This window comes from Tamandua tetradactyla, chromosome 14, assembly GCF_023851605.1.
Source record: "Tamandua tetradactyla isolate mTamTet1 chromosome 14, mTamTet1.pri, whole genome shotgun sequence".
NCBI classification, from domain to species: Eukaryota; Metazoa; Chordata; class Mammalia; order Pilosa; family Myrmecophagidae; genus Tamandua; species Tamandua tetradactyla.
Genome location: NC_135340.1, coordinates 60,689,077 through 60,715,334, shown reverse-complemented (window position 1 = coordinate 60,715,334; position 26,258 = coordinate 60,689,077).

Sequence of the window (26,258 nt, the reverse complement as noted above, 5' to 3'; positions counted from 1 at the left end):
GAAAGATTAAACATGTTTATTGCAAGCCTTTATGCAACCACTAAAAAATAATTTTTAAAAGCTATACAAAAGCTGTAGTCAAAAATGCAATAGATAAATTGATAGAATGCTAAAAAAAAATGTTCAAACATTTCAACTGAAGTTAGAAAATGGAAAGTAAGGGAACAAAAACAGAAACTATGATTAGATACAAATAAAATGATAGACCTAAATCCAAACCTAAAAATAAATTACATTGAATGTGACCCATTTATATATTGTGTATAAGAAACTCACTTCAAATACAATTATATAGATAAGTTAAAGGTTAGAGTGGGAAAATATGCACTATGTATGCACTAATCATATATTTGTAGATCAAGCATAGCAATATATAAAAAAGTTTAATACATCACAGTCAATTGGGGTTTATCCCAGAAATGCAAGGCTGGATCAATGCTATTCGAAAATCAATCAGTGTAATCTACCATATTAACAATGAGAAAGACAACGACCATACCAATGGATGCATAGAAGCATTTGATGAAATTCTTTTCCATACAATTTTAAACACTTTCACCAAACTCAGAATATAAGAATACTACCTTGACCTGATAAGAGGGTAACTAAAAAGACAAAACAAAGCACAGCAAATGTATGATTTCCCCCATAATAGTGGGAGCAAGGTAACGAAGTCCTGTCTACTCTCACCAACCCTAATCATCATTATACTGGCAGTTCTAGCCAGTGCAATAAGTCAAGTAACAATAAATGAAAGGCATATAGGTTAGGAATGTATAAACTGTTAAACCTGAAGCAGCTGGAGACCTAGAAACAGATGCTCCAACTTCCCAAAAGGAAAAACACCAGTTATCTTTGTTTTATTGAGCAAGGCAGCAAGCATGTGCAGCAGTACCAAATGGGGTTTCTGTTCAAAAGGCTGGGCTATGAAAGCAGCTTATATGGTTGTCTAAGGGAAAGGGACAGTGAAAAAAAAAGGAGGGAGTGAGGGAGTATAAGGGTTAACCAGGGTGGAATGTCCTTGGGCAGGCTACGCTTGGTTAATCAGCAGCAAGTTACAGGAACAGGATGTTTGTGCAAGATGCTGGTCATCTGTTGACTGCCAGCAGACTACTGCTGGCCTTGACTGGTTTCCTATAGTTTCCCTTCTCCACAGGGTGAGAGGTCTCCATCTCCTGGGCAAAGGATCACTGATGAGTCAACTTAGCTCAGTTGGTCTCCTTCTCTTCTTCACAGTTTTCTGGATAAAGCAGGAGCTCAAGCAAATCAAGGTGGTTAGTGTGGTTATTGTTCATTCCATTTTCACAAAACAAACCGCAGTACCTTTGTCAATGGAAGACTATTCTCAATGCAATATGAATTGTTCACACATACATGTGTAACGATTTGAATGAAACTCAAAGACAATATGCTGAGTGAAAGAAACCAGTCTAAAAAATGTTAAATTATATATATATATAAATCCATTTATATATCCATTTATATGATACTCTCAAAAAGTCAAAACTACAAAGATAGAGAATGGAAAAGGGATTTCTTGGGGCTAAGGAGTAGTAGGTGATGTGCATAGAAGTGGAAAGCAGGAGGAAATTCTCAGGGATAATAGAGATTATATGTATCCCGAGTGTAGTGGAGATGACATGAATCTATATATGTGCTAAAATTAATAGAACTATACACCAAAAAGTCCATTTTACTGTATATTAATTTAAAATTTGAAATGAATGAAAGGATGAATAATAAGTAAATAACAAACAGAATGAAATTATCAGAGTTTAGTGACTTGGCTTTGGTATCTTCTCCTTCAAAAGCTGCCACATTCTACTTCATTTCTTTTGCTTAAAAATCTTTTGAAATAGAGACACCATCCTCCAAATTCCCCCATCTTTTTTCCAGTGAAGTTTGGCTCATATAAAGTAATCACCAGAGAATTACTCATCATAAAAAAAGAAGTACACATGAGCTACAGGGTCTTAAATATGTTTTGATTAATAATGTAGTTTTTGAACATTTTATCAGAATTTATAAATTTACAAATAGTCATAATTCAAAAAGTCAAATATTTCTTCAAGTCTTCTTAAAAAAATTTTTTTGACTACCTCCAATTACCAGTTCCCCAAAGACAGCTACACTGAATATTTTTAACTGACTCTTTGGAACCTAATACAGCATGCTTCTATTGCTACTTAATTTTTTTTTTTAGTTGTAGGAATTATCTTTTGGCTTTCTTCAATGTAATTTGAGGATTCTGTCTCTTTTACACCCCCCCACCCCCCCACACCCCCCCCACACAAATGCACTGAAAATTTTCCACACTTCCTGTCTCTTATATTCTCTCAAGATAGACCAAAAAATTTTAGATAAATATTTAGTCTTCTCATTATTTCACATCATTTTAAAAAACTATTATCAAATGACTAATGTTTGCTACCATGGTTATTTCTCCCTTTCTGTGAATCGTCTACTTATTCATGTATTGGCATTTGGCTCATTTCAATTTACTTATTTGTCTATGAGCTTATCATTAACTCATCCCCCAACTCTCTCAGTAGTGTGAATCTCTTCTAATTGTGTTTAAACAAGTTTGTCCTTCTATTGTCTAAAAGAAAATTTAGAAGAAGTCTTTTCCAGGTTTTTGTGGGCTTCCAAAACCTCACCTTGCTGCAAGCTGGTCATTAAGATTCTCCTTTCACCATCATCCTGAGGATTTCTTTAGCCTTTGTCTTGTGCAAGATGACATAGATCAGATATTTCCAAATTTTCTTGCTTCATAATGCCTTCCGTGTCACGTTAATTTTTTCATGAAACTCTTAGGCCAAAAGACATACCCAAGAGTTCGGTGAATAAAGTAGTTAGGTTCAAACAAATTAATACCTGTAGTCCACATGGTGGCAATGAACGTTACTGTTTCTTCCTTGATGATTAAGATATTCCACGGCACCCCATAATTTTGATGTGTTGGTGCACCATTTGGGATGTGTGGTTCTAGATCTTAACTGTTCCTTTCACAGTTTATGTCTTTGGTTTGGCAGAATATGTCATCTAGAAGCATCTGGCAAGAGATATATCCGAGTTAATTTTTGAGATCTTTGTACTTAAAAAATGTCTTTGGCCCTAACATCTTTGGTTGATATTTTGTTTAAAAATAGATTTAAACAAATCTGATAGTCGAAGCACATTTTGGAGTTTTACACATGTAAGCTGAGTGAGGGGAATGACTATTTACATATTATTTCCAAATATCTGGCAGATATTAGGCAGCTAGTCATTAACAAAAATTTGAAGAAAGAATAGCAAGACTCTTATATGGGCCTAAGCCAACTTCATCACTGACATTACAAATGGTTTGGTTCTGTCATTTTTTAAAGACAAAAAAACTTGATGGATTTGATGATAAAGGATAAAATCCAATTATCTGAGTCTGTGGTGCAAAATAGATACAAATGTTTAATGTTACTAAGTGTAAATGGAAATTTAGAGGAAAATCTGTAGTTCTGAGCTTAATTATGCAAACTAATTATAATATTGTCACCCATCCTTTAAATTAATAAAATATTGCTTCTGCTTTTAATGATATTGTTACTAATGCAGTCAAATTGAGCTCGATAGTCAACTTAATAGATAGGCTATTTTATCATATCTTGAAAGCCATCTATATTTATAGTATATTAAATGAGTGAGCCAATAATTCTGAGAGTGGAATAATGCATCAATCCATAACGAGCATTGTTTTTAATTTACCCATTGATAAGTGTAAGATAACTCATGATAAGTAAAGATAACTCAATATTCATCTTCTAAGAAAGCTAATTTAATAATGATCCTATTGTCCTTTCTCAATAATAAAGCCAACCATTCAAGCAAACATGCCATGTTCTAAATCCAGTGAAAATGAGCATGTCTTAAGTCCAGTTAGATCATTGTTAAAAAGGCCAACTTTAGAGCCTGGAGTCCCTTTTGAGCCACATTGCCTCATACTATATTCTATCCCAAGGCTACGGTCATACAATGGCAAGTAGGATAATTAAGTGAGAAGTGTGTCAATGCAAACTAATCACTATTTTAATTAAAAATTTAAATGAGTGGTATCCTCTTATATATGAAGGACAGAATATCACAAGTTCATTTCATAAGCATTTTTCATAAGCATTCTGATTCCTGAAATCATACACTTCCACACTGAGAGTATCTTCTGTTTTGTGTAACCTAATTTCCATTTACTTTTCTTTGCATGGGCAGGCACTGGGAATCGAACTTGGGTCTCCAGCATGGCAGGCAGGAACTCTGCCGGCTGAGCCACTATGGCCCTCCCCCACCTACTTATATAGAAGTTGAGTTATAAGGTAACTTCTAAGCAGTAATTTTGAATTCCAATGAGAACTCTTTAGTTTTGAAAATGGCTATTATCTCTAGCATTCATCATACCTCCCGCTAATTTTTAGCTCCTCAGGTGAAATATTCCCAATTCTTTATATGCTACTGCTTTTCCAGTCTTCCTTAGAATATATTTCATTGTGCAGAATATAATCCATCATACATGGTCTGATAGCTTAACAAACAGGGTATTAACACACTCACCCTAATGCTCTGTTCCATCAAAGTACCCAAAGATTGCATTGGCTCACACTATATTTACTGTTGAATGAAATTCATAGAAGTTTCAAGTGGGTGTTTTTATTTTTTCCTAAGTTTCTAATTCTTCCATCTTACAATGGCTTTTGAGGATCCAAATACAGAACTCTATTTATACCTGAATATTTGCACTGATATTAGTGCCACCAGGAGAGTGTTCCTAAAAGGTCACTTTTATTTTGTCACTTCCTAATGAAAACTCCACAGTCATTCTCCATAGTATCAGGTGACAGTTTCCATAATCTGATCCCATCCTAAGAACCTATCTTATCATAGCCCAACCCTTCCTTGATTGGTCCTTGTGCTGGTTTGATTCTGTTACGCACCCCAGAAAAGCCATATTCTTTTAATCCAATCTTGTGAGTCAGACATCTTGTTGATGCCTTAATTTGGACACTTCCATGGCCTTACAACTGTAATTGTAACTTGCAAATTAATAAATTCCCTTTGTAAAAGCCAATCCATTTCTAGTATAGTGCATTCCAGCAGCTTTAGCAAATCAGAACAGATTTTGGTACTGAGAGTGGGGTGCTGCAATTTGCAAATACCAAAAATGCTAGAATAGTTTTATAAATAGATAAGGGAAAGGTTCTGGAAGAATTGTCATATGTTTGATAGAAAAGGCCTGAATTGCTCTGAACAGACCGTTGGTAGAAATGTGGAGTCTAAAGGTACTTCTGATGATGACTTAGACAGAAATGTGTCATTGAAAACTAGAAAAAAGTGATCCTTGTTTTAAAGTGGCAGAGAATTTGGTAAAATTGAGTACTGGTGTTGGATGAAAGAGAGAATTTGAAAGCAATAAACTTGGATATCTAGCCAAAGAAATTTCCAAACTAAATGATTTGTATTGTCACTGAAATTGTTTACGGCTTTTTTGATATTGTGAAGGAATGAATGTGTTTTGATTATGGAAATAACATGACTTTTTGGGGTGCAGAGGCTGAAATATGCTGTTTTAAAACTGTTATGTACCTCAGAAAAGCCATGTTATTTTAATCCAATCTTGTGCGGGGGGAACCTACTGTTGGGTGAGACCTTATGATTAGGTAGTTTCCTTGGAGATGTGACACTGCCCACTCAAGGTGGGTCTTAATACGCTTAGTGGAATAATTTAAGAGCAGAAGTTTGGAGAAAGAAAACACACCAGTTGAAGCCAGAAAAACCCACGAGAGCTGAGAGAAGCATTTTAAAACCTATCTAAGAGACAAGAGCCAGCAAACACTGCCATGTGCCTTTCCCTGTGACAGAGGAACACAGATGCCATTGGCCTTTCTTCAGTGAAGGTATCCTCTTGTTGATGACTTAATTTGGATATTTCCATGACCTTGGAATTGTAATGCAATAAGTTCCATTTGTAAAAGCGAATTCATTCCTGGTATGTTGCATTCGGGCATTTTTGCAAACCAAACCACTCCTATTGAACCATCAGAAAGATTTGTAGTGGATAAAACCTCCATACTTTACTCTGGTTTCAGAAAGAGACAAATGGGTTCTTCCATAAGCCTCCTACCTCTTCTCACTTCTGGTTTTCTTTGTGTACAAGAAATAGTTCCTCTCTTTTCAGGAAGCATTAGCATATTCTGACTTTTTTATTTTTAACTAAATGAAAACCAGCTGCTGTTGCTGTTTCTATTTTATTTCTAGTTCTTTTATTCTTTCAAAGAAGCTCCTTCAATGTCTTTTTGTAGGCGACTTAAATTTCAGGATAGAAAGCTAGGTACAGTTTGATAGCTATGGTTTAGATGTTCTATTTCAAACTGTTTTAAGACAGAAAAGTTTCAAGTTATAGAGCTGAAGTGTTACAGTAAAAAGTAAAAGATGGTAACTGGTTTCATCACATACATAATGATATAATCAATCTAAATGTACATGTTCAAAAAATAGTAGATAGCTACAATTCGATGTCTTACTCAAAATAGAAATAAAAACCTTAGTATTTATATTTGGAATGTTATGTATAATTCACAAGTAACAAGTGAAGTGCTAGTATGTGCTCTGCTTTCAAGGAGTTTACAATATTTGGGAAAGGTATATAAATCTTATGGAAACAACAGATTAGAACCCAATAATAGCATCTACCTCCATGTACATGATTTTACTTAATCCTCACAAAAACTACATTATATAAACCCATCTGCTTTTATAGACTCTGTTTAACAAATGAGGACTCTGTGGCTCAGATCATTTGTTAGGCCCTCAGCCATACAGCCTGTAAGTGGGCAGAACTTGGAGCAGCCTCAAGAATTTTGGAGTTGCTAATTTCCTAAACTAGTCGGTAACTTGGAGTTGCTAACTCCTATCCTAGCACTCTTTCCACTTCAATTCTAATACAGTCTCTGTCCATCCCTCTTTTTCCTAATTTAGGAAGTCTAATTAGAAAGTTGTCTTTTTATTCCATTAGTCAGTGCACTACATTGCATTTAATAATTAATTTCGCACAGGGTTATTAAATGTTTCGAAGCTGAAGTGAGAGCATAGCTATGAACATTAATGCTGGGTATATATATATATATATATATATATATATATATATATATATACACATTTTCATCATACATTATACATGACACCAGGTAACAGTTTGCTAGTAAATATTTAACCAATATTTAGGGTGGTCAGCAATTACTAATATGAAGCATCTGTTGCTTTTCATGGTATAAATACTCTTATTATGGGTAATTTCAAGCTACCAACATGATGTCATTGACACATTGCTGAATTAGGAAAAGATGTGCACAATGAATGCTTGAGAGCTGGGATGAGCTGACACCGGCCCTCATTGATCGTTATCCCCTCTGGGACATCTTGTTGAACTAAGCCAAACATGGGCTGACATCCATTGTTTTTATTTTTCCCTTATGAACTATATTAAGGAATAATTTGCGTAAAATAAATGGCATCCATTTGAAGTGTACAATTCAATTAAAGTTGACAGTTGTATACACCAGTGAAATATACACTATAACAAAGGTACATCAGTCACATTTTGTCCCATTGCAAGACCCCCTTCACTGCATTCTGGGGAACCATTAATTTACTTTTGGTCCTTACAGATCACTTTATATTTTATATAAATGGAATTATAGAATAAGTAGTCTTATATGTCTACCTAGTCTTTTATGTCCAGCTTCTTTAACTCAGCATAGTGATTTTTAGAGTCATATATGTCGTATTGTATAGGGTCAGTTCATTTCTTTTTTATTAAGGAATAGTATGCCATTGTATGGATACACCAGAGTTTATATAACCATTCACTTGTTGATGCACATTTGAGGTCTTTCATTTTTAAAGTATTGGGAATAAACCTGTCATGAATATTAACATGTGCTTCTTGATGGGGACATATTTTCATTTCTCTTGGGTAAATGCCTAGAAGTAGAATGGCTGGGTCACATGGGATGTTAATTATAAATTTTTTCAAAAATTTCTAAAACATTTCCAAAATGGTCATACCAGTGAAGTTCCCACCAGCAGTTTCTCTTTATAATTTTAGCCATACTAATGAATAGGTTATAGTATCTCATGGTTCTTATTTGGATTTCCTTGTTGATGATGTTGAGCATTTCTCCATTTGCTTAATGGCCATTCATATATATTCTGCTCTAAAATGTCTTCTCAAAACTTTTGTTCATTTGTAAAAAATCAGGTTGCTTGATTTATTATTGAGTTGAAATACTTATTTATTACATATTTTCAATTCTAGTGAAAGCATTTACTTTTGATTTTTTACAGAAAAGTAAATGACTTTTAGACGAAGTTTAAAATGAATTATGGACAGTAATAATCCCATACATTAAATACCTTTCTGGCATAATCACATACCATTTTCTTTTAGATATTTGAAAAGGTAAGTACAAATAAAAAAACATATATACATACTTCTATTACTTCATGGTGCAAAAATGGAAAGAAACCTCTCTCTTAGAACATTCTTTAAAATTTTGCCATTGTAGATCCTTTCCCTGCCCTTTTGACATGCATGTAAATCCTTTTGATAGCTGAATAGTCTAGCCCCTTTATAGGCCAGGAATGTCTTTCTCTAAAACCCAGGAGCCGTCCCTCTGAAATGTAAACATCAAGGAAGCTAGGACCCTTATCTCCCAATTTCCACAGGAGTTCAATATAGGTGCCTGGTTCCATGTGGTAACTATTTTCCTGTCATAGAAATATTAGAAGCTTTATTATTCCTTTGGATAGAGGCAATTAACAATTACAAAGACCACTCAATTACCTGGTGAATTTAAGATGAACTATGGTACTAGTCAAGTCCTCTTATTTGAGGATTTAGTTTTCATTTACTTGAGAACATGTATATAATGAGGTGATATTTCTTTCTTTCTTTGCAATTTAATAGATTGCCTGCTCTGCTTTACATTCTGGTTTAATACTTATTCAGTAGCAAAATTATTTTTCTTTCTCTCTTCCTTTGTGTAGAGATTTTCTGGATTGGGGGAAGATTTTGTTTTAAATTATATTTCCCCAACAATATGCACACAAATTCTGTGAGGATGTAGTTAACATTAGCCTGATTTTTTGGTATGAAGATACCAAGTCTTAGGTAGACAATAAAGCACTTGTTAAGCTTACGGTTTTTGGAACTGGACTACCCAAGGTCAGATTGTAGCTCACTACTTACTAGCTGAGGAATCTAGGCAAGTTCACTAAAAGTCTCTATTACACAGCTTTCTCACTAGTAAAATGTGAAGAATTAACAGTGCTTACATCTAAGAATTGTAAGGATTAAATAAGAATGTTTGTAAAATACAAGATTGCATAGGCTATAATTAAAGGAAGACCATAAGTGCATAGAAGCTGTCCAAACAGATTGTTACAAGGGATTAAAGGCAGGGATGTCCAAATTTAGGTGAGGGTGCTACTGGGCAAGGGCTTGCAGCCCAACACACTCCAGAGGCCAATACTATGAAATCAGGATTTTGAGAAAATAGAGAGTTTTATTGTGAGATTGACTGGCAAGGAGACAGGAGGTACGGCTCAAATCTATCTCTGATTGAAGAGTTAAGGGAGATTTTATGGAAATGGGAGGTGACAGATTGGGATAGAAGTAGGGAGGTTTTATTAACCAACTGGAGCAGAGTCCAGTTGGTTAATAAAAGAATCGTCCATATCTGGTGAACTTTAGGCCAGATCTTCCTTACTGATAAACCTCTCACATTTGATTTGCTTCTGATCTCTCCTTGTTTTCCTAATTTTGGTTCCAAGTGAGGTTACTTTTGTTCCTGTATCTCAAAGATCATCTAAAAGCCATAGTTTGTTTTCTGCACATGGTCAGATTATCTGATCTGTTGTTAAGCTTGGCAACCTGCAAAACAAGTTTAGAAGAAAAGGTTATAGGAACAGAGGACATCTCCACAAACCGAGGTTTGGACTGCCCATGGTTTCCAGGGCATCATGAAGATGATATATGAAAGATTAAAGCATTTAGCAGTCATTTTTATTTTCAGAGAGGGGAACCTGCTTTAAATTAAAGTTTAAATAAAGACAAGCTATGTCAAAAGTTGGAGAAATATTTCCCTACAGATATGGTTTGCACATCTGGATTCAACCATATCTGAATCTAGATCACTCCAGACTGTCAGTTAAAATGGATTACATATGCCAGCCTTAACTCAGTATTATTTTGAGAGCAGAGGAGCCATGAGAGGGCCATCTTGTGATGATGTGGTGCAGGAGAGGGACACACACAAGAGGGATGTTGATGAGATCCTAAACAAAATTAATCTGGCAAAGGCACTATCTGTTTCATTTCTAACCATATCTGACTTGTCTTTCCCTTGACTCTTGGGAACCAGCCACAAACATAAATCAACTGTGTTTAGTGTGCCTTGCATACCAGCATGAACAAGCATTCTTCTTGGCAGGCTTAGGGTTTCTCTGGGTTGTGTTATGTTGTAAATCCCCACTGATGGCATTAGTTCTCACAAAGGAAATATGCCCCAATGTGCACATCCCTTATGTCCATGGAAGGCTATTTTGTTGACTGATGGACTGACTTATTTTGATCTCTACCTGAAACAATTTTAACCAATGAGATGGGAATCTAGGCATGCAGCCAGAGGAAAGAACTAAGGTGTCAAGGAGTATATGCTTAAGAAATAGAAAGCCTTTCCATTTGGCTGGTGCATAATGGATGAATAGGTGAGTAGCAGAAGTAGAAAGGCTACTGAGGAAATGGTGTAGAGAGCCCCAGGTGGCCGGCTGAGGAGTCTGGACTTTCCCTGTAATAAAAGAGAGCAGGAGAGTAGGTTTAAGCAGAGGAGCATCCTCTTCAGAGCCATGAGACAGAGCAAGATGGTTTAATGGGAAGAAACAAACAGGAAGAGATCATAGAGAAAGCTCTGACAATAGTTTAAACACCAAATTAGAAGATCCTGACCCAGAGTCATACAAGAAATAATGAGCAGAAGGTGCATTTTGGCAAATGGGACTTACAGATCTTTTCACACAATTAAATACAGAGAGTACAGGAGGAGTCAGGTGACTTGTGGGTTTGGACTAAGGCTGATTGAGAGAAGAGTTCTGCTGCTATTCACAGAACAAAAACAAACAAAAAAAAAGAGATGCTTAATTGTTGGTTTTTTTGGTGGGAGGAGGGCAGTGAGTTTGGGAGTGATGATAAGGTCAAGTGTGAATGTTTTGAGGGTGAAGTATAGGAAGTTTACTCATCTAGCAGGCAATTGAAAACAAGTATCTGGATCAAAAGAGAGAGGCTATGGCTAGAAATAGAAAATTGGGAACCACCCAAATGGAGGCTAGATTTTAAAAACAAATGACAAGAGTACTATTCTAGAGCAGAAGTCAGCAAACCACTTTCCACGGACCAAATTTAACCTGCTGCCAGCTGTGTGTATATGTGGGTGGGTTTAGTATTATTAAACTTTTTATTTTCAAATAATTGTAGGTTCACGTGTAATTGTAAGAAATAATACAGAGAGAGCCTATGTAACAGCTGGTTTGAAACTGTTCTATACCCCAGAAAAGCCATGTTCTTTTAATCAAATCTTGTAGGTGAAAACAAATTGTTGGGTGGGACCTTTTGATTAGGTTGTTTCTGTGGAGATGTGACCCTGCCCATTCAAGGAGGGTCTTGAATCCATTTGCATATCCTGAGGCATTATTCTAGAATGGCAGCATTATGCTCTTTTCATCCATTATCATCTTTCTAGAACTTTCCTTTAATTCACATTTACTTTGGGAGAAAGTTTCTGTGTTGTTTTTGCTATTTTATTTGTGATTTTGCCACATTCACAGCCTACTTTCTTTATGAGCCTCTCTCACTTTGCTTCAGGTCCTCAGCCCATGGTTTGCGTAACCTGTATGGTTACATCAGGTGGCCTAGGAAACACAAAGGAGCAGAGAACAAAGTAGAACATTAATCTGTAGATGATTAAATGGAGTACTTAAGAGCTAGCAGCACCAGAAAGCTCTCCAAAGGGTCTATGGGTCCACTAAGGGTGACCTCAGATAAATTTGGCAGGTGGCCAAACACTGAGAAGGCATTTTGGCTGCTTTCTCTCTCTTTCTCTCTTATTCATTCAATAGCTTCCAAATAACATATGAATGATTAATTCATTCTCAAGAGGCTGGCTGTGATCTAATTCACTGAGGGTGTCTGCAAAACAAGAGAGAAACAAAATCAGAGGGATTTGGGGATTCCATCAAGGCTAAAATAAAATGGCACATTTGTTTGATTTCTCCCTTTGCTTTTCCACTTACAAATATCTGCATCATTTAAATGGTTCTTCAAATACCTTGGAAATAAAAAGCAAATGATGACAGCAGTGAAATGCTAATGGCTCTCAAGATTCTCAAGACATTTACTTTTATTTCAATTGTAACCACTGAATTTTTTTTACTGTACATGATCAAGGTCAAAACCATTTTCCCACCTTTCTTCTTTCTGCCCTTTACTAATTGACTTGCTACCACTGAAAAATAGGTGTTGTGATACTACTTCTAATGCTAGGTAAAGATAAGAAGGTAAAGGTACCCATGAGTGCCCAGGAAAAGTAGATTTTTTAAAAGCAGCATAATGTCCTTTTTTTTCTTTCATTATCCCATTTTTTCCTTTCTTCATTTCTTCCTTTCCTGTGACTGATGAGAAAGTGGATATTCTAGATTTTTCTGAAATGAATTTTTGCTTCAGTTTTCTACTGCTGAGCCTATCTGTAAATGCATAAGTACATTGCTTAGGATACACATGTATTTTGGACTAGGAAAAGACAAGCAAAGAAAGAACTGAGTGACCCAGTTCTAAGCTTCACCCTGATCTATTATTAAAATATTGAAACTACAATTTAAGAACCAATAAGCAAATGACACTAGATGGCAGGGTTATTAAAAATGCAATATTTAGATGTAAAAAGGGAATATAGTTAGATTATATAATAGTTTGAATATTATTCTGGGATTTCTTTTATTTTCTCAGAATCTATTACCCACATTTTCTGGTTTATAAATAATTCAATTTTGATTATTCAATATTTGCTAAGTAGGGCAGTGCAACGGTGGCAGAGTTCTCGCTTACCATGCCGGAGACCTGGGTTCGATTCCAGGAGCCTGTTCTTGCAAAAAAGAAAAAAGTAAAAATAATTGCTAAGTAAACGGAAACAGCTATCCAAACGCATTAAACATTTTACATTTTCTTGATATTTCTTATTTTTGAGGAATAAAATAAAGCCGTATCTTTTTATATTCAGATTATTGTTAACAATGATGCTGAATTGCTATCCCCTTTTTGGGGGGCTTCTTCTTATTAAATGCCCAGTGTTGTTTATAGAGGCCTGAGAATCTGCCTTCCACATGGCCAGTCTTCAGCTACCTTCCTAGACAGCAAGAATCAGAGACCCCAGTTGCAGCTATTTCTAAGACAAAAGAAGCATGAAACTTTCAGAGTTTCTCTTGAATTTCCTGTGGGCTATTGGCATTTTCTATTAAGCAACACCTTGCCATTAGTACTGTAAATATCACCACATGATATAGGGGCATCTAGCATTTGGCTGCAAAGATAGAACTTGAAGAGATAGAAGGTGGTTTTTCCCCAAACCCAACATTTCTACATTAAGATAAGTAAAACACCACTATTAAGTTTGTATCCTATATAGCAAAAAGTAGTATGTTGAAAAATCCAGCTTAATGCAAGAAAACAGGATATTACAGAGGTTTTCCAAGAGAAAAAAGTAAAGGCTCAAAATCAAGCTCCTTGAGTGGTGTCCTGCAAACAAAATACAAGCCAAGCAGCACTCTCACCAGGCCTGATGGGGCAGTGCTCAATAGGGAAAACCCACAGTGATTGACCAGCATCAGGGCTGTAGGTCTCACATTGCCCATTGCATTCTACAATGCACACAGATATCTAACAGGACTGGATATCAGACTCTGGAAGATGGGTCCCCGATCTTTGGCCGTGGAGCTCTAAATTGTATGATTAGGGAACAGCAGTCTCTTCTCTGGTATGATCCAGGGCAGAGACATAAGCCTTGAAGTTGAAACTATATCATTTGGCAAGATAGCAGCATGATTCACCATGTCAACATCAGCTCTGCCAGGATAGAGTATGTGAGACAATTGGGGGGAGGGGCTGGATTCAAAGCCTAGTTGTTGACCATAAAACTTGAGCTATATCTAGTTTCCGTTGAACTTTAAAAAAAAAAAATTTAATGTTTTTATTGAAATATCTTCAGGACACCATACAGTCCATTTACAATATACTCCACAGTGGCTCACAATATCATCAACTGGGTCATTTTTAGAACATTTGCATCACTCCAGAAAAAGCAATAAAAATAAAAAAGAAAAAAATCCATATATCCCATACACCTTCCCCCTCCCTCTCATTGAACACTAGTACTGCAGTCTTCTCAAATTTTTTAGCCTTTAATCCCCCCTTATTATTTATTAATTTTTGTCTCCCCCCCCCTTTTTTTAACTCATCTGTCCGTACCTTAGATAAAACCAGCCACAGGATTTTCATAATCACATGGTCACATTGTGAAGACCATATAGTTATACAATCATCTTCAATAAGTAACGCTACTGGAATACAGTTCAACAGTGTCATGTACTTTCCTCTAGTCACAGCAATACATCATAAACTAAAAATGTCTATCTATATAATGCATAAGAAAAACCTCCAGGATAACCTCTCAAATCTGAAATCTCTCAGCCACTGAACTTTATTTTGTCTCATTTCCCTCTTTCGGTTAAGAAGGCTTTCTCAATTCCATGATTCTTGGTCCCAACTCATTCCCAGGAGTCCTATCTCATGAAACTTGGGAGATTTACACCCCTGGGAGTCGTCTCATGCAACAGGGAAGGCCATGAGTTCACCTACCAAGTTGGTTTAGAGAGAAAGGCCACATTTGAGCAACAAAAGAGGCTCTCTGGGGGTGACTCTTAGACATAATTATAAGTAGGCTTAGCTTCTGCTTTGCAGGAATAAGTTTCATAGGGACAAGCCCCAAGATGGAGGGCTCAGCCTATTGAATTAATTATCCCTACTGCTTGCAAAAATATAAGAAATTCCCCAGATGGGGAGGTTTAATATTTCCTTCTTTCTTCCTATTCTCCAAGGGAACATTGCAAATACTTTTTTTTTAATCTTCTGCCAAGATTTCTTTGGGATGTATCAGGGCATCACACTAATCTGGACAAACCAATAAGATCTCACTCCCTATTCAAGATTCCACATAATTATGGCATTCAAATAAACTGACCATGGGAGTTAAATTAGATAGTGTGCTACCAAAAATTTAAATTTTGTATCAAGCAAACAACTCTTCCTTTGGTCTTGCACAGAAGCTAAAGTTTTAAAATATAGACCATATCATCCTTAACCTTATATTCTGATTTACTTTAGTCCTATCCAGATCAGCTTCATTCATATATCAAGTTGAAGTCTGATCAAGTTTCAACTTTTTAAAAAGTTGCTGTATAGGGTAATGCTAACTTTCATAGCTTCAAGGCTCTCACTCTGAGTTTCAGCCACCACAGAAATACCTGAAGTTCCAGGGAATAGCCAGATTATACACAAATAGCTTAGTATCTCAGAATTTAGAAATAACAGTTACAACTCTGAAATAAATGTAACTGCTATAAGAGTTTACAATCCAGGAATATTCACAATAGGCCCCAACCTAATAATGCAATTTCACAACTTTAATTTCCCATGTTTGTACATTATAGTTAGTCCATACGAGTGAGGCATAATATTGGTCTTTTTGTTTCTGACATTTCATTCAACATACTGTCCTTAAGGTTCATTCACCTAGTTGTATGCCTCACAACTTCATTCTTTCTTATGAATGCTTAGTTGTCCATTGTGTGTACACACCATAGCTCCCCCTTCTATTTCTCAGTTGAGGTACCCTTAGGCCACCTCCATCCATTGCAAATCATGAATACCTCTCCCAAAAACACCAATATGCGAATGCTTATTCATATTCTCCTTCTTAATTCCTTCGAGTATATATCTAGCAATGGGGTTGCAGGATCACATGCAACCCCACCTCTAGCCTCCTGTGGAACCAGCACACTGCCCTCTAGAGCGAGTGCACCACCCAGTTTCCCAACAAACAGTGAATAGGCACATCTATTTCTCCACATTTTCTCCAGCACTTGTATCTCTCTGCTCATTCTTTTTTATGTGCTCTATGGCGGGGGTCATTTTTCCTATATCACTATCCCGTTATTGTGGCACCATTTGTTGAATTTTCTCTTTTTGTGGAGGAGAGGGAGTGCACTGGCTGGGAATTAAGCCCAGGTCTCCCATATGGCAGGCAAGAATTCTACCACTGAATTACTTTCGCACCTCTCTCTGTTCATTTTTAAACAGTTTTATTCACTTACAAACCAATCTAAGCAAAAATCAATGGCTTCTGGTATAATCACATAGCTATGCCTTCACTATCACAATCTATATGAGGACATTATCTTTTTTTCTGCAAAGAATCCCATATCCCTCTCTCATAACCCCCCCCACACACACACACACACACACATTGACATTTAATTTTGGCGTATTGCCTTTGTTACATTCAGTGGAATCACATTACAGTGTTATTGGTAACTGTAGAACCTAGCTTGCATTGATTGTATTTTTTTTCTATATACCACCCCATTTTCAACACATTGAAATGTTGACATTCATTTGTTCTCCCTCATGCAAAAGCATTCTTATATTTGTACGTTTAATCACCATCACTGTCCACTCTAGGCACTCCTAAATTATACCATCTCAGACTTTATCCTCCATCTTTTCTTCTGGTGTCATGCATGCCCCCAGCCCTTCTCCCTCAACCATACCCACATTCAGCTTCATTCAGTGTACTTATATGATTGTGCTACCATCAGATAGTATTGTGCTATCCATTTATGAACATTTACAATCAGTGCTATAGCACCTTCTGTACTGCTTCAGCACCAAATGCACAATTTCTAACTTCTTTCTATCTCCTGATAACCTGTGTTCTTAACTTTAACTCTCCAAGTTAACTCATTAATGTTAGTTCATATTAATGAGACCAAACAATATTTGTCCTTTTGTTTCTGGTTAATTTCTCTCAGCATAATGTCTTCAAAGTTCATCCACATTGTTGCATGCATCGTGAATTTATTCTACCATACAACTGTGTAATATTACATCATATGTATATACCACAGCCTCTTTAGCCACTCATCCACTGATGGACATTTGGGCTGTTTCCATCTCTTGGCAACCATAAATAATGTTGCTATAAACATCAGTGTGAAAATGTCCATTTGTGTCCTTGCCTTCAGTTCCTCTGAATATATACCTCGTAATGGGATTGCTGGATCATATGGCAATTCTATACTTAGCTTCCTGAAGAACCACCAAACTGCCTTCCAGAGCAGTTGTAGTTCTGCATTCCCACCAACAGTGAATAAGTGTGCCTTTCACCACATCTTCTAGAGCACTTATTGTTTTCTGTTTTTATTGATAATGGTCATTCTAGTGGGTGTAAGAAGATTGTGGTTTTGATTTGCATTTCCCTAATAGCCAGTGAATTTGAGTATCTTTTATATGCCTTTTAGCCATTTGTATTTCCTGCTCTGAAAAGTATCTGCTCATGTCTTTTGCCCATTTCTAAATTGGATTGTTTGTCTCTTTGTTGTTGAGTTGTAGAATCTATATATATATATTCTGGATATTAAACTCTTATCTGATATGTGGTTTCCAAATATCATCTCCCATTGAATAGGCTGCCTTTGTACTTTCCTGACAAAATTATTTGATGCACATAACTGTTTACTTTCGAGGAGGTTCCATCTATCTATTTCTTCTTTCATTGCTCACACTTTGGGTGTAAGGTCTAGGAACCACTTCCTATCACAGAATCTTTAAATTTCCCTATGATCTTAGCTTTAATGCTTAGGTCTTTGATCCATTTTGAGTTAATTTTTGTCAAAGGTGTGAGATGTTTGGTCCTCTTTAATTCTTTTGCATATGGATATCCAGTACTCCAGATGCCACTGACTAAAGAGGCTGTTCTGCCCAGTTGGGTTCGCTTGACTGCCTTATCAAAGATGAATTGTCTGTAGACAAAAGGGTCTATTTCTGAATAGTCAATTTGACTCCACTGGTCAGTATATCTATCTTTATGCCAGTACCATGCTGCTTTGACCTTGACCACTGTAGCTTTGTAATATGCTTTAAAATCAGGTAGTGTGAGACCTCCCACTTTATTTTACTTTCTGAAAATATTTTTCACTATTCCAGACGCCCTGCCCTTCCAAATGAATTTAGTTGGTGGTTTTTCTATTTCTGCAAAGTAAGTTTTTTGGATTTTAATTGGTATTGCATTGAATCTATAAATCAATTTTGGTAAAGTTGGCATATTAACTATATTTAGTCTTCCAATCCATGAACACAGTGTTCCCTTCAATTTAGTTGGTCTTCCATGATTTCTTTCAGCAATTTCTTTTAGTATTCAATATATGTATAGGTCTTTTATGTCCTTAGTTAAATTAATTCCTACATATTTGATTATTTTAGTTGCTATTGTAAATGGATTTTTTTTCTTGATTTCCGCCTCAGATTGTTCCTTACTTGTGTTTAGAAACACAGATTTTGGGGTATGGATCCTGTACCCAGCTACTTTGTTGTACTCATTTATTAGCTGTATCAGCTTTGCTATAGATTTTTCAGGATTTTCCACATATCGTATCATGTCATCTGCAAACAGAGAAAGTTTGCAGAGTTAGTCATCTACACAAATCTTTGTTATTTCTTCCTTTCCAATTTGGGTGCTTTTTATTTCTTTTTCTTGTCTAATTGCTCTGGCTAGAACTTTCAGCACAATATTGAATAGCAATGGTGACAGTGGGCATCCTTGTCTTGTTTCTGATCTTAGAGACAACGCTTTCAGTCATTCCCCATTGAGGATGATGCTGGCTGTGGGTTTTTCACATATTCCCTTTATCATGTTGAGGAAGTTCCCTTCTATTCCTATCCTTTGAAGTGTTTTCATCAAGAAAAGATGTTGAATTTTGTCAAATGTCTTTCTGCAGCAATCAAGATGATCATGTGGTCTTTCTGCTTTGATTAATTGATATTCTTATATGATCCTTGCATTCCTAGAACAAATCCCACTTGGTCATGGTGTATAATTCTTTTAATGTGCTGCTGGATTCGATTTGCAATTATTTTGTTGAGGATTTTTGCACCTATTTTTGTAAGAGACAATGGTCTACAATTTTCTTTTCTTGTCATACCCTTGTCTGGCTTTGGCATTAGGGTGACGTTGGCTTCATAGAATGAGTTAGGTAGTTTTCCCTCCTCTTCAACAATCAATCAAGGTGACTATGTGGTTTTCCTGCTTTGATTTATTAGTATGATGTACTATATTAATTGATTTTCTTGTGTTGATACAGCCTTGCATACTTGGAATGAATCCTACTTTGTCATGGTGAATATTTCTTTTAATGTGCTGCTGGTTTCAATTTGCAAGCATTTTGTTGAGGATTTTTTATCTATATTCATCAAAGAGATTGGTCTGTAATTTTCTTTTCTGGTAGTTTCTTTGTCTGGCTTTGGTATTAGGGTGATGTTGGCTTCATAGAATAAGTTAGGTAGCTTTCCCTGCTCTTCAATTTTTTTGAAGAGTTTGAGCAGGACCAGTACTAATTCTTTCTTGAATGCTTGGTAGAATTCATATATGAAGCCTCTGGTCCTGGACTTTTCTTTTTGGGGATCTTCTTTATAGTGGATTCAATGTCCTTACTTGTGATTTGGTTTGTGGAGGTCTTCTATTTCTTCTTCAGTCAATATTGGCTGCTCACGCTTTTTCTAGGAAATTGTCCATTTTACCTTTGTTGTCCAGTTTATTACCATATAGTTACTCATGGTATCTTCTCATTATCTCCTTTATTTCTGTGGGCTCAGTGGTTATGTCCCCTCTTCCATTTCTGATTTTATTTATTTGCATCCTGTTTTTTTTTTAATTGTCAGGTAGTAAAGGGCCATTGATTTTATTAAAGAGCTAATTTCTGGTTTTCTTAACTTCCTCCATTTTTTTTCATGTTGTCAATTTCATTTATTTCGGCTATAATCTTTGTTATTTCTTTCTTTCTGTTTGTTCTGGGATTAGTTTGCTATTCTTTCTCTAGTTCTTCCAGGTGAAGATTTACTTCCTCAATTTTTGTACTTTCTTCTTTTCTAATATAGGCATTTAGGACAATAGATTTCCTTCTCAGCATCGCCTTTGCTGTGTCCTGTAAGTTGTGATATTCTGTGTTTTCATTTTCATATGCCTCAAGATATTTATTGGTTTATCATGTAATTTCTTACTTGACCCACTGGTTATTTAAGCATGTGTTGTTTAGCCTCCATATGTTTGTGAATTTTCTGGCCCTCTGCTGTTATTGATTTCCAACTTCATTCCATCATTATACAACAAAGTGTTTTGTATCACTGCAATCATTTAAAAATTATTGAGACTTGTTTTGTGACCACCACATCATCTATCCTTGAGAATGATACATGAACACTTGGGAGAAATGTGTATCCTGCTGTTATGGGGTAAAATGTTCTGTAAATGTCTGCTATTTCTAGTTCATTTATTGTATTAATCAAAATCTCTGTTTCCTTATTGATTCTCTGTCTTGATGTTCTATATACATTGATAATATGGGTATTGTCTACTTCTCCCTTCAGTATTGTCAGTGTTAAATGCATATATTTTGGGGCACTTTGTCTCAGTGCATCAATATTTATAATTGTCATGCCTTCTTGATGAATTTTTCCTTTTATTAATACATAGTGTCCTTCTTTGTCTCTTTTAATTGTTCTACATTTGGAGTCTAATTTGTTGGATAATAATATGGCTATTTTTGCTCTTTTCTGGTTGTTATTTGCATGAAATGTCTTTTTCCAACCTTTACTTTCAATTTGTTTTTGTCCCAGAGTCTGAAGTGAATCTTTTGTAGACAACGTAAAGATGGGTCCTGTTTTTTTAATCCATTCTACCAATCTATGTCTTTTGATTGGGGAGCTTAATCAATCAACATTTAATGCTATTACTGTAGAAACAGTACTTTTTTCTGCCATTGTCTTTTGGACTTTTTTGTCCTATCTTATTTTTTCCTCTTATTACATTTACTGATAGTCTTTATTTCTACACTATTCTCCAGACCTCTCTCCTGTTTTTCCCTATCTGCCTGTAGCACTTCCTTTAGTATTTCTTGTACAGTTGGTCTCTTAGTCAAAAACCCTCTCAGTGACTGTTTGTCCAAAAATGTTTTAAATTCCCCGGTTTTTGAAGAATTGTTTTTTTCCTGGGTACAGAATTCTTTCAGAATCTCAAATATATCATGCCACTGCCTTCTTGCCTCCATGGTTTCTGCAGAGAATTCCACATGTAGTCTTACTGAGCTTCCCTTGTATGTGATAGATTGCCTTTCTCTTGCTGCTTTCATAATTCTTTGTCTGTCTTTGACATTTGACAATCTGATTAATAACTGTCTTGGAGTATTCTATTTGGATCTGTTCTGTTTGGGGTACACTACCCTACTTGGATCTGTAATTTTATGTCTTTCATAAAAGTTGGGAAATTATCAGTGATAATTTCCTGCATTTTTCCCTTCTCTTCTTTTGAGACACCCAGAACACATATATTCATGTGCTTCATGTTGTCATTAAATTCCCTGAAACCCTGATCATATTTTTTCATTCTTTTCCATATCTGTTCTTTCAGATGTCCTGCCCTCTGGTTCACTAATCTTTTCTTCTGCCTCTTCAAATCTGCTGCTGTATGTTTCCACTGCATTTTTCATCTCTTCTATTGTGTCTTTCACTCCAATAAGTTCTGCTGTTTGTTTTTTCAAACTTTTGAGTTCTTCTTTATGTTCATCCAATGTTTTCTTTATATCCTTCATCTCTTTTGTCATATCTTCCCTCAATTTGTTGATTTGATTTTTGATGTGATTTTGCATATTTGTTTGAACATCCTTAATTAACTGTTTCAACTCCTGTATGTCATTTGAAATGTTGGTTTGTTCCTCTGTTCAGCCATATCTTTGATTTTCCTAGTATGACTTGTTATTTTTTGTTCATGTCTTGGCATCTGATTTCCGTAGTTAGTTTATTCTCAAGGAAATTTTCACTCTCTTACTTAAGGTTTTCTTGTTGATTGAATTTGTTCTCTATATGTCCTTTTCCATTCACTTCAACTTTTTCTAGATATCTAATGTAGCTTCTGTTTAAATGATTAGAGTTTTTCAGCTCTTGTTTTTCTGGTTCTTGCTCTGCCTATGTGGAACCTTTTGAGGAGGGTCTGCTGAGATATGATCAACCCAATCATATTTTCCCAGCCAGACAGGCACACCTCTCAGAAGAAGGGTGTAATCAGTATAAGTTTCCTTGAGGATGAGACCCAACAGGTTGCAGATTTTCCTATAAAACCCCTAGACTTTGTGCTTTTCCTGCCTTGCCCAGAATGTGGTGCTTGTCAGCCTGCAGCTTCACATTAGTCTGAAGGTATGCAGCAACCTCTCCATGCCAGTGGTGTGGCTAAGAAATTGTCTGACTCAGAAGGTGGGCTTAGGTTCCTACTGTTTTCCAGCCACTTGATCTAGGCCCCATGACTCTTTTGGGGGGGAAGATACACCCTTTAGGGAATTATCCCTATTCATCTGACTAGTTACTTTGTCTCTCAGATATACATTAATGCCACCCTTGCCTGGGGAAGTGCTGGAGCCTGAGAATGCTGGTAATTCTATCTTCTTAATTCTTTTTCTATATATGTATATTTAAAAAACTTTTCAGAGCCAGACCCCAGTTTCTCAGGTTTTCCAATCAAGAACCATAGTCAATACAGAGCTCTATGTGTCCCCAGTCTCTATATGCCCCCTTTTCTTGTGGTCCAGCCCATTTTTAGTACTTTGTACTGTCCAACTCAAAAACCTCTTTTAGTTTTTCCTTAAGCTCAACCCCGCTGCTGGGGTGAAAATTTCTGGTTCCTTTAGTGCTTACTCCAGGTTTATCTGGGCCTGCTCTCAGCAGTCCAAATTTGTTAATTAATTCCACAATTGGAATGTGGTTTGGCTACCTTCCTTCCTTCTAGTAGAGTCTGTTTCTTTTTCTATTGGGAACCAATTTGCTGTGTTCATGGGGAAGGTGCTTCGGTTTCTGCAGCTTGGGAGATTTACCATTTGGTGTTAGATCTACCCATAACAGATTGGTATATGCTGTGTGTCTTGTCATTGATGTCCTCTCAACAGTTGTTCTGTACAGTTCCTGGTTATTTACTAGTTTCCCTGGAGGATGAACTAAATTCCTTACCTCACTATGCCACCATCTTCTCCATTGAATTTTGAAGACATTCAACTCATTTTGTAGGATTCCAGCATGCAGGCAATCAGTCTTAGAGATGTTAGTTCTTAATTCTCAGTGCACCTCCAAAAGATGTCCTCTAACCGTATGGCATGCCTCACTATGTTAGTAACTTGTTCCATTTCAACCAAAGAGGCAGTGAAGATCATTGGTATTATTACGGGATACTATACAGTATGATTAATATTAATAGGGGATATAATCTTGGGATAACAGGATATAATCCCAAAGCACAGATCATATTCACCCAAAGCAAAAAGATACAGTCATCTGTAATGATATTTTGATAGAATACATTATCAATTCCAGAAAGTCTAGAAAGGATGGCATTCATGGCCGCAGCTCAAAGGTCAAGCAAAGGTTAGCCTGGTCTTGTAATATTGCTTCCAAACACTGCATTATTTTCCAATCACTGAGGACCATATATTATCATTGAAGGAGGAAGAGTCCATACTGAATGACTTGCTTTGCCTCTATTCATAGGATCTATTGTTGACAGTCCTTTTCTTTAGCATGTACTGGTGGTTTAACTTTATAGAGTTCACCAAGAAGGCAGGGGCACTAGGAACAAGGTCGTGTTATCAGGCAATTCTAAAACAGCTGCTGGCTCTCCCCCATCCCCTATAGTGCTGGATGCCAAGCACAACGTCAGGACAGATAAGCATGGAAGATCTATCTCTGGGGAGCACCCCAGTGTTGTGTTTTCTGGGCAGTGAAAGGTGTTTTTTAATCTAACTGAATAATACACAAGAGTTGAATAGTGTGTGGAGACAGCTGCAGTGCATCTAATTCTGAGTCACTAGATGATGCTGGAGTGTCAAGGAAGTAGTCATCTAGTGTCTCCCTCAAGGACTTCATTCTGTGGTCCTCTTTGTCCCTGTATTATGGGGGATCTGTGCCTTTCCCTAATATCTTCTCTAGCTTACATACCTACTAATAAATCCTCCAGATGTTATCTGGTGAGACTACATCTTCACTGTGTGTGTGGGGGGGGGGTGTAAGAGAGAGAATATATGTGATTTATCAGGAACAATGTTTCGATATTACCGTCATAAGAGCTTTTCTTCTAAGTAATTCTCTCTAAGACTATTATTAACAATTTAGGAACTCAATCCAGGTTTTCTTCTTCCCTGCAGAGTTTCCATTTCAGGACCCTATAGGACCAGTTTCCACGGCAGTCAGTGGTTAGCCATTCCAATGGCCAGCTATGCTGCCCAGAGTAGACATAACATCCTAAGATCCCCTCTCCATGCTGATCTTTGATCTGTAACCTTTCATTTAGACTGAGTCCATGGTAGATGCCTGGCCAGATGCCCAGTAAACATAGGCAAATGTTAGTAATCATGGGCAAATTACCAATAAGCACTCTCACAAAGCCTGAGCTCACAATGTATCATTAGAAATAATTCAGGGAGACAAGAGAAGTAGCAGGTGTTTGAGTCCCTTTGAGCCCCTGTTGCCTATAACATGCTAGGGCTGAGCACAAAGATGTATCGAGACTGGGCTCAGACTCTAGGTGAGACATCCTAATCCTTGGACTGTGGGGCTTTTAAGTTGCATGATCTCAGCTCATGTTGATGTGATGAGGGTCCAGGAAACAATAGTAACATGGCATGGTAGAATTTTTTTCTCTGACACTATCCTGCCAGCTCTACTTTCATGTTTGGGCATGAGAATCAGTCCCTTCTCTGGCATGATCAAAGGGCTGGTCCAAATCTTGCAGTTGACAATTATATAACATGGCACACTATTAGCAGAATTCATCACATACATATCTGTAGTTTAGGAAGCATCAGTCTTATTTTTTAATATTATAAGAGGGTCAATTGGGGTCTGACTTCCTGTTTGACCAGGATCTATTGCCTTATGCACTGAGCTGTACCCATGTCCTATGGAGCTTGAGGGGGCCATCTGGTCAGGGATCAGTCTTGAACATATTAATCCTTACCTCTCAACAGATTTAATTACAGAAACTGCAAATGTTTTCAGGGTCTAACCATGTGACTTAAATTAATGAAATAAAATAAATTACATGGTAGTAGGCACTATGGTATGCTAGACAGTTTATAACCATCCAAATGAGAAAGTCATTGCTAGCAATAGCATTGTTGCCCTGTGTAAATGTGGACCTGGTATTCTCAGAGCATTATCCTTTTATAAAGAAAAATGAGAAATGCAGAGTTTGATATGAAATGTGATTATATACAAATTAATTCAAAATGGATCAAAGACTTAAATATAAAGTCAGTACATAAAACTCCTAGAAGAAAATATAGGGAAACATCTTTAAGACCTTGTGATAGGAGGTAGCTTCTTGACTTTATACCCAAAGCACAGGCTATGAAAGAAAAATAGATAAATGGGAACTCTTCAAAATCAAAAGCTTCTGTGCCTCAAAGGAGTTTGTCAAAAGGTGAAGAGGCAGCCAACTCAATGGGAGAAAATATTCGCTAACCGTTTATCAGATAAAGGTTTGATATCTTGTGTATATAAAGACTTTATACAAATCTACAAAAGAAGAACAAGCAACGCAATTATAAAATGGCCAAAAGGTATAAATAGACATTTTTCCAAAGAGCAAATATAAATGGCTAAAAAGCACACAAAGAGATGTCCATCTTCATTAACTATGAGGGAAATGCAAATCAAAATGACGAGATATCATCTCACACCTTTAAGAATGACTGCCATTAAACAGTGAACTACAAATGTTGAAGACGATGTAGAGAAATTGGAACACTTATTCACTGTTGAT